At 42.3% G+C, this 10,032-nt stretch overlaps 1 protein-coding gene across 5 annotated transcripts in view; it reads left to right on the top strand.

Annotated features, from left to right (window-relative positions):
- The first annotated feature begins 244 nt into the window (after nucleotides 1-244).
- The window catches only part of tut4 (terminal uridylyl transferase 4), a 78,291-nt gene continuing 68,503 nt past the window's right edge, over nucleotides 245-10,032 (top strand). For all 5 annotated transcript variants that reach the window (XR_013498540.1, XR_013498541.1, XM_078218580.1 and 2 more), the window contains exons 1-2: nucleotides 245-364; nucleotides 8,706-8,855. The gene's annotated coding sequence lies outside the window, so the exon portion shown is untranslated. The remainder of the gene's footprint in view (nucleotides 365-8,705; nucleotides 8,856-10,032) is intronic.

Raw genomic sequence — 10,032 nt, 5'->3', positions numbered from 1 at the left:
GTTTTCACGCAACAATCACCCCTCAATGTCAGCTGCAGCTGAGGAGCCCAGATGACAACCAGCAGCGTGAACTGCGGATATCCCTCCCCCCTGTCGGTGCCGCCCGGCCGCCGCGCCGCTGAACCTATCTGCCACAATGCGCAGGCGCGAACGGAAGGGCTGGGAGGAGGGAGTGCCGCGGGGCCTGCCGGGATCTGTAGTTTTGTGGCTGGCGGAAGTTGTAGTCTCTGTCTGTGACGCCACCGGAAGTTGTCGCTGCGCCTGCGCACTGTGAGCTTAGTGGATGGCCTGCTGGTTGATCGGGAGGTTTTAGCCCAATAAATAAATGGTGGGACACGCTGGGGAGCGCTGGCCGACCCTGCCGGTAAGAGTCTGAGGCCTGAGCGTGAGGGGGTGGGTAGGTAGGGACCATACTTGATGGCTAATTATATAAATCGGCAAGTAGGGCCGGCTGTACTGCGGGTGGGCAGGCAGGGTTTCGGCGCTTTCGTTTTGCTCTGTCCTTTAGGCCATTGACAGGTTTAAAGCACCGGAGGGAGGCTGATTGCGCGGGGGAGGGGGGTTTGTTATTCGCTCTGGCCGCCCTCTCTGAAGAAAGTCAGGGCGTTTATCACCCGAGCATTTGTCTCGGCGAATCCAAGAGCGTCGCAACCAATCCAGTGAGCCACAAGTGTTACCGGCCCAGAGGTTGTACTCTGGCCACTTGGTGTGATCTGTCTGTGTATTATTATTAATCCTACTCTTTATGTGTAGGTGGATGTTTATGTGGAGCGAAGCTTGCTGCTTTGTATTTATTCGTCTCCATAACTAACTTACTGCATAAATCACCATTAAATATTTTTTTTGTTTTTTTTTCGTCCCCGCCCCTGTTGTTTGTTGGTCAGATGAATTGTTTTAAATTTTACTACATCAGTCTTGGTTAAAAGAAGGAAAATCTATGATACCTATTTGAATCAGATAAACCAAACTGAACGTGTTGAAAGGAACGTAATTAAAGATGTGGAATCTGGAGATCGCTTATGTCTCAAATCTACTCTGGATGGATAGAGGATGGGAAATCTCAAAAAGTCTCCAAATACAGGCATTGCAATTTGTTAAACATCACTGTATTGTAGCTGCTGCCACAAAGAGTTCACAACGTCAACTTCATTTAACTTAGATATTTGCTTCAGTAATTTATGTTGGAAAGTTGTTATCCCACTCACTTTCTCTGTCATTGGCAGAGTAAGACAATTTCATTTCTGGCACCATCACTTAGAATATCCAACTTCTCTCAGCAAAAAATCAGTTCTGTAATTTTGATTTGTTTATGTATACTACTGAGCTTTGCTCCTTCAAAAATCGACATCAAAGGATGAAAAACAAGTTATATATGTATGCTGGCTGTCATGTGGGAAACTTTTGACAGCTTCTTACAGGTGATGCTGTAAAGGGAAGATATAAAAGTTACACCTTTTCTGAAATCGGTTTGGGTATGTTGGAAAGAAAGAAGATGGCCTTTTATGTATTTTAATCATTGTCTTATCAAATTATTAAATGCGCTGTTGCTACAACTTGTGGTTGAAATGGGATGTACAAAAGAAACCGGTTGAACTAACTAGCTGTATTTGTTCAGTAACCTAAAGTGAGTGTCAAAGTTATTTGCATCTCTAAATTTCCACATCAATTAAACACGGTGAATTTTTCATTTGCTTTGTCACGTATACACAAGGAACTAACGTAGGTCCTTTCTTGATGTGGAAATAATGGTGGGGTGAGGCATTGAAATGGATCTTCAAATACCACAAGTTGGTATGTGTATCATCCCAGTTTATCAGTTGCAAAATGTTAGTGTCACACCCAAACTCACAGATCCTAAATGATCATCTTTTAAAAAATGATACTCAAATTGTTTATTTGAGTGATCTATATGTCCTATACACATTTAGAACTGAATAGTCTCATTAGCGATAGACAACATGGTTTTGTACGAGGGAGGTCATGCCTCACAAATTTGGTTGCGTTTTTTGAGGCGGTGACAAAAATGATTGACGAGGGAAGGGCCGTGGATGTCGTCTGCATGGATTTTAGTAAAGCATTTGACAAGGTCCCTCATGGCAGGCTGGTGCAAAAGGTTAAATCTCACGGGATCAAAGGTGAACTAGCTAGATGGGTACAGAACTGGCTTGGCCATAGAAGCTAGTGCTGCCAAATAAACCTGTTGGACTTTAACCTGGTGTTGTGAGAGCTCTTACTTGGCCATAGAAGACAGAGGGTAGCAGTAGAGTGGTCTTTTTCTGATTGGAGGTCTGTGACTGCAGTGCTCTGTACTGGAACCTCTGCTGTTTGTGATATATATATATATATATATAAATGATTTGGAAGATGATGTAGCTGGTCTGATTAGTAAGTTTGCGGACGACACAAAGATTGCAGGAGTTGCGGATAGTGATGAACAGAGAATACAGCAGGATATAGATAGGCTGGAAAATTAGGCGGAGAAATGGCAGATGGAATTTAATCCAGATAAATGCGAAGTGATGCATTTTGGTAGATCTAATGCAGGGGGGAGCTATACAATAAATGGCAGAACCATCAGGAGTATAGACACACAGAGGGATCTGGGTGTGCAAGTCCACAGATCCTGAAAGGTGGCAGCACAGGTGGAAAAGGTGGTGAAGAAGGCATATGGCATGCTTGCCTTTATTGGACGGGCCATAGAGTATAAAAGTTGGCATATGATGTCGCAGTTATATAGAATGTTGGTTAGGCCACGTTTGGAATACTGCGTCCAGTTCTGGTCACCCCACTACCAGAAGGAAGTGGAGGCTTTGGAGAGAGTGCAGAAAAGGTTTACCAGCATGTTGCCTGGTATGGGGGGTATTAGCTATGAGGTGAGATTGAGTAAACAAGGGTTGTTCTCCCTGGAAAGACGGAGGTTGAGGGGGGACCTAATAGAAGTTTATAAAATTATGAAGGGCATAGATAGGGTGAACAGTTGGAAGCTTTTTCCCAGGTCAGAAATGACAAACACAAGGGGTCACAAGTTCAAGGTAAGGGGGGCAAGTTCAATACAGATATGCGGGGGATATATTTTACACAGAGGGTGGTGGGGGCCTGCAATGCACTACCAAGCAAGGTGGTTGAGGCAGACATGCTAGGATCATTTAAGACTTATCTCGATAGCCACATGAACAGACTGGGAATAGAGGGATACAAACAGATGGTCTAGTTAGGAACACATGATACGGTGCAGGCTTGGAGGGCCGAAGGGCCTGTTCCTGTGCTGTATTGTTCTTTGATCACTCATTTACAAAATCTATCCTCTTGTACTTAAATCTGCTGAGAAAGATAAAATTTGAAATAATAACATTTCCCTGCTCAACCTGGGGAGTAAATCATTAGAATCTCTAAGGAAGCCATTTGGCCCATCAAGTCTACACTGACAACAGTCCCACCCAGGCCCTATCCTTGTAACCCCACATAATCCCCCTGACACTGAGGGGCAATCCCACGCAGACCTGTTCCCTGTAACCCCAAGTATTTACCCCGCTGATCCCCTTAACCTACACAACTTGGGACACTAAGGGGCAATTTAGCACTGCCAATCGACCTAACCTGCACATCTTTGGAGTGTGGGAGGAAACCGGAGCACCTGAAGGAAACCCACGCAGACACGGGGAGAATGTGCAAACTCCATACAGAGTCCACATAATCCCACCTGTTCGACTCTCACTAAAGATAATCCTTAACTACATGTCACTATGCATTTTGCTTCAGACACATTGCACCATACTCCCCTCCCATGGTTACCAATCCTCTGCAGTAGATTTGCTCCACGTTGTCATAATCCAGATTATTGATGAATAGTTTTTTTTGATAGAGCTGTGTGCTGGACAGAGTTGATGGGGAGAAAATGTTCCTGCTCATAAAAGGATCAGGAATGCAAGGGCAGATTCAATGTAAATCTATAGTACTCTATACTGCTCAGTAAATGTGATGTGAGGGGGGGGGGGGGAATTTGCTCACATCACATGACATGTTCAATCGAGGCAGTCAAAAGGGGATTGGATGATTGTTTGAATGGAAACAATGTGCAAGGAGAAAAGGCAAGAGAATGGCACTGAATCATAATGCTCAGTTGGAGAGCTGATAAAGACATGATGGGCTAGATGGCCTCCATCTGCAACATAACAATTCTGTGATTCAATGACCAATCATGTGGAATTTATTCTGATTTGTCCTGTCCACTAACAAAGAGCTTGGCTCTCTGAGATACCCATCTTGGATCAACCTTTCCTGATTATTTTTGCCTTTTCCTTACCACCTTGCTTTAATAAAGTTTGGACACTAACCATATAATCTTTGAACCAATAGATCCATCAACTAGGATAAACTGACCATGTCATGTTTGGGTGTTTCTCAACTACTTTTGAATTCGAGACACAGGGCATCTCAAATCTTCACAAACATAAGCAGGAGCAGGCCACATGGCCCCTTGAGCCTGCTCCACCATTCAAAATGATCATGCCTCATTTTCAGCTTCAATTCCACTGTCCCACCCAAATTGATTAGTACTGAGGAGGCAGTTGTATTGTCTGGTGTGATTCTGAGCAGTACATGTTACAAACTTCCTCCGATAATTCAGCGGCACAGTGGTTAGCACTGCTACCTCACCGTGCCAGGGACCTGGGTTCGATTCCTGGCTTGGGTCACTGAATGTGTGGAGTCTGCACGTTCTCTCCATGTCTGTATGGTTTTCGTCACACAGTCTGAAAGATGTGCTGGTTAGGTGCATTGCCCATGCTAAATTCTCCCTCCGTGTACCTGAACAGGCATCAGAGAGTGGCAACTAGGGAATTTTTCACAGTAACTGCATTGCAGTGTTAATGTCAGCCTACTTCTGACATTAATAAATAAACTTAAAACTTCCTCAACACTACAATCAAGTTTTCAGTTTAAATTATGTCCCTAAGTCAGAGAATGGAGATTAAATCAATGGCCGACTTGATTCAAAAACAGGAATGCTAATGAGTCACTCATCCACTTACGCGGCTTTTGTGGCAACATCAGGTATAAATCATTCCTCATGATGAATCATACCCACTAGTTAAATGATCTGATGTCCTAATGTGGCTGAAATTCTAGAAGTTGTTGACAGCGTCACAAACCTTGGATCAATAATTACCCTGTCCCTTGATGCCAAAATCAGCATCAGGATTGTCAAGGCTGCTGTTGTTGTATCAAATTTGGAGGTTGAGTGTGTATCAACAGTAAACTTACTGAAAATACAGAACTCCATGTACACCAGACTTATAAAGTTTATTTATTAGACACAAGGAGGCTTACATTCACACTGAAATGAAGTTACTGTGAAAATCCCCAAGTTGCCACACTCCAGAGCCTGTTCGGGTACACTGAGGGAGAATTTAGCATAGCCTGCACATCTTTGGACTGTGGGAGGAAACCCACGCAGACATGGGGAAAATTTTCCATGTCCATACAGACAGTGACCCAAGCCGAGAATTGAACCCAGGTCCCTGGTGCTGTGAGGCAGCAGTGCTAACCACTGTTCCACCATGCCGCCCCCAGAAGACTTGTCTTCTCACCACTCTCTTTTACAGTAGGGAAGCATGAACAACTTATGCAAGCCATGGAAAAGTAACCCTAACTGCCTCAGATGAATATTGGGTATCTCCTGCAGGAGTGCTGAAAATGGAAGTATATTAGGGTTAAGGGATCATAAAAGTGCAGAAGGAGGCCTTTTGGCCCATTGAGTCTACACTGACTCTCCAAAAGAACATCTTGGCCAAAACCCAATCCCCCACTCTATCCATGTAATCCTGCATCTTTACTATGGCTAATCCATCTAATCTACACATTTCTGGACACTAAGAGGCAATTTAGCATGGCCAATCCACCTAACTTGCACATCTTTGGATCCCAGCATGTTTGCTCTCTTGAGGTAGTGGTGACTGCATTGACTGGGTTATGTGATGTAAACGGATGACAGCCGCATCCCCAAAGATTTGCCCTGTGTCGAGCTTGCTATTGGCATGAGATGAACAGGATGTCTATAAGAGAGACCTCAAGTTGATCTCAAGTCGATGCATGGGAAGTCCTTCCTGCTCATTGGAGTGCCTGGAGACAAGCAGTCAGGAAGGGCATGGAAAAAGCAGAGAACAAAATAAATGAACAGATGGTGGAAGAGAGAGCCTACTGAAAGGAAAAATAAATTGGGCCAACTCTCTTCCCCTATGCCAGCTGCAAAAGGTTTGCTACTCACAGAATGATCTTTGCAGCTACAACAGACAATGATCAATCCAGATAGAGATCCTGGGCGCAGTCCATCATCTTTTGGGATGGATAGATGCCATTATTTGCCAACTTTGCATACAGTAAATAATAATTGACATTTGGGGCAAACGGCTTCCATCCCTTCTCCAACTTGTGCAAGACCCAGTTACCTTAACTATTTCGATCATATTCCTTGTTTAGTTTTTTTTTGCTTCCTTGTGTGTTTAGCAAAGTCTTTATGATCTACTTGCCTTCCAATCCAAACCCTTTTCTATTCTTGTATTGAACCTAATTATACTGTTGTTTCTGTTTCCCAGTTGTTCTCTTCCAAGAGTTTATTGTTCCACTTTGTTTCTTAGAACTAAACCATGCAATGCTTCTCTCCTTGTTAAACTTAATGTGCTGGTCCATAAAGCAACCCCGAATGCATTTTCATCATTTTGATTGCTTTTATTCTATACTCTGTTCCTGAAAACAGAGGAAACTAAGGGGTGATTTAATTGAGGTGTACAAAATTATGAGGGGCCAAGATAGGAAAGACTTGTTTCCCCAGCTGAGGATTCATTTACCGGGGGCATAAATTTAAGGTGATTGGTACAAGGATTAGAGGGGACATGAGGAAACGCTTTTTCACTCAGAGGGTCGTGGGAGTCTGGAATTTACTACCTAAATCGGTGGTTTAGGTTGAAACACAACTCATTTAAAAGGTTCCTGGATCTGAATTTGGAGTGCTGTAACGTGCAAGGCTACGGACCAGGTGCTGGAAAGTGAGAGTAAATTAAGCAGCTGATTTCTTTTTTCCTTTTATTGGCTGGCGCAGACACGATGGACTGAATTGCCTCTTTCTGCACCATAACTTTACTATGGTTTTACTGTTATGGGATAGTTTAAAATTACACCTTTCACATAGTTATTTCTTCCTACATCCTCAGAGCTTGAGGTTAGTTGGTGACCTTTACATGTCTTAAATATGCACTGTCGTAGGGTTTAACACAATTGACACAATCTATACAATTTAGTCATGTTCAGGTTTACTCCTAATAACCACATGCCCAACACCATTTTCTCGGGTGCAACTAAGGATCAGCAATCAATGCCTGTCTTGCCACCAACACCCACATCAACAAAAATCAGTGAAGATTAATGGGTGTGTAGTTACTTCAGTCTGTTTTGTCAACCTTTTTGATTGTGGGTCTGACTGTTTTCAATCTACTGGGACCTCCCCTGTGTCCAATGACTCGTGGTTGTCAGCCCCTCACAAATCTTCTTCACTATTCTGCCAACACTGAGATGAATACCATCTAAACAATGGGATTTATTTATTTGAAGCCATCGCAATCTGTCCAAGAATTCATCTTCAAGTATATTTGTCGTGAAGTTTGGGAGATGGCATGTTCTATATCTCTTTCCCGGTGAATGCTCTGAGGAAGTTATCATTAATTTGATATTTATTGTCTTGGATTCAAGCCTATTTGCCTTTCGCTCTGATAGACCCCTTGCTATTGGACCATTGAAATCACTTCTTACTCTTACATTTTGCATCTATACTTTTTGCTAGATATCTTTTGCCCCTTCTGATACCCTTTTATACTGTTTCTACATGACTTGAATTTGGGTGATACTTTTGTTAAGCCCGAGCTTGTTTGTCTGGGGTATGTATTGTTCTGTATGTCTATCATTCTTAACAAGTCTTTCATTTGTTTTCTATTGAAATGTTGACAAACATCCTCCTGCAATTCACTTATCTTAGTCCGTCAATGTCACGTAAATTTAATTTTAGTTCTGTGGAGAAATTGGACTGTCTTAGCTATGCAGCAATCCCTGAAGACACAATTAACCATGACCTTGAGTGAGGAATTTGTTTGCAATTTAATTTTTAATAATGTAAGTAAAAAGTTCATTTCGCTAGCATTCCAGCACATTGTAAAGTGGCAAATTGCAGCCTTATGGTTACTGAATGAACTCCTAATCTTAAGCATAGTGTCAGGGAGACGTGCAGTGTGCTCTGAATTTGTGTTGGGGCAAGTTGAGCCGACTGTAGCTGTGTACTACAAATGATTATAGTCTGACCCTATTTATTGGTCTATGTTTGTTTTTACGATGACAGATGGTACCAATACCTGCAACTCGTTTTCTTCAAGATGAGCTTGCTGTAGGATTTTGCAGATATCAGACATGAGGAAATATTTAGGATTAAAAAATGCTTCAGTGCTAGAAATTGAAATTTCAGTGTCGCATTTCCTAAATCTATGATCGAAGAGACTGTGGCAGTAAGTTGGATGGCTCGCTCGGAATTGAATTCAAGCAATGTTTTCAGAGTGACTTAACACTAAATATATGTTTAAAAGGCTGCTCACTTTAACTTTATGGAACTTGTTCAGTTGCTGTTGTTCTCATACATTTTGATATTTCTCTTCTTTCTGTTCCAGTGGTGGCGCGTTAAGGTCTGTGTGGCCTTGTGGCTCTGTAATCACAATGAATTATTATGCTGACCTTGAGCCCAGAAAAGTTGCTGGGAGGAGCTACAGTACAATAAGTTGGCTGCTTCAAATGTATTGGAGTCAGGTTTAGTACAACTGGTAAGTTTTATTCTATCATAGTCAAGCTTTAGACATTTTTAAATTTTGAATATTAGTTAATGTGTCTGTTTCAGGCATATAAGATATATTAGAGATCACTTACAATTGTTTTTTCATTTCATAATATAAAACATCTGGTTTTGACGCCCATATGCTTGGCAGTCGCAGTATCAGTAAGCCCTTTGAATGTAGTTTTATTTTAACCGTACTGCAACAGCAAATCATATCATGCTACTGTTACACAAGTCTGGTGTTGGATACGCAAGATAAGTTACAAAACAAAAATTATTGAGGTCAACTATTGTTCAGCAACCTCAATGTTGTATCATTTCTTGCTTTGGGGCAAATTTGATTAGATTGACAAGAAGCACTGAATTTTGATAACTCACTGCTGTGAATTGAATAATCTGGTTGGAGTCATAGAGGTTTACAGCATGGAAACAGGCCCTTCAACCTATCTTGTCCATGCTGCCCTTTTTTTAAAAAACCACTAAGCTAGTCCCAGTTGCCCGCATTTGACTCCTATCCCTCTATACCCATCTTACCCATGTAACTGTCTAAACGCTTTTTAAAAGGCAAAATTGCACCCGCCTCTACTACTACATCTGGCAGCTTGTTCCAAACACTCACCACCTTCTGGTGAGAAAACGTTTCCCCTCTGGCCGCTCTTGTATCTCTCCCCTCTCACCCTAAACCTATGGCCTCTAGTTTTAGACTCCCCTACCTTTGGGAAAAGATGTTGACTATCTAGCTGATCTATGCCCCTCAGTATTTTATAGACCTCTATGAAATCATCCCCAAGTCTCCTACACTCCAGGAAAAAAAAGTCTATCCAGCCTCTCCTTATAACTCAAACCATCAAATCCCGGTAGCATTCTCTAATAAATCTTTTCCGCACTCTTTCAAGTTTAACAATATCCTTTCTATAAAAGGGTGACCAGAACTGTTGACCGATTACTCGGTTCTAATTCAGAATTCTGTTTAGATACCTCCCCTTTTCCTATTTTACTCTCCAGAGTATTATGTTCACATGAGAGGCATGGTGGCCCTCTCATAAGCCTCTGTCAAAGCCACAATGACTTGACTGTTGGCTGGTGCACAAGGACAGATACCAATTTCCCCTCTCTTTTTCTTTGACACACACACACACACACCCCCCCCACCCCGTTTCCCCAAA

Source organism: Mustelus asterias, chromosome 8, assembly GCF_964213995.1.
Source record: "Mustelus asterias chromosome 8, sMusAst1.hap1.1, whole genome shotgun sequence".
NCBI classification, from domain to species: domain Eukaryota; kingdom Metazoa; phylum Chordata; class Chondrichthyes; order Carcharhiniformes; family Triakidae; genus Mustelus; species Mustelus asterias.
The sequence above is the reverse complement of the archived record's forward strand: the minus strand, read 5'-3'. Positions and strand labels throughout refer to the sequence as shown.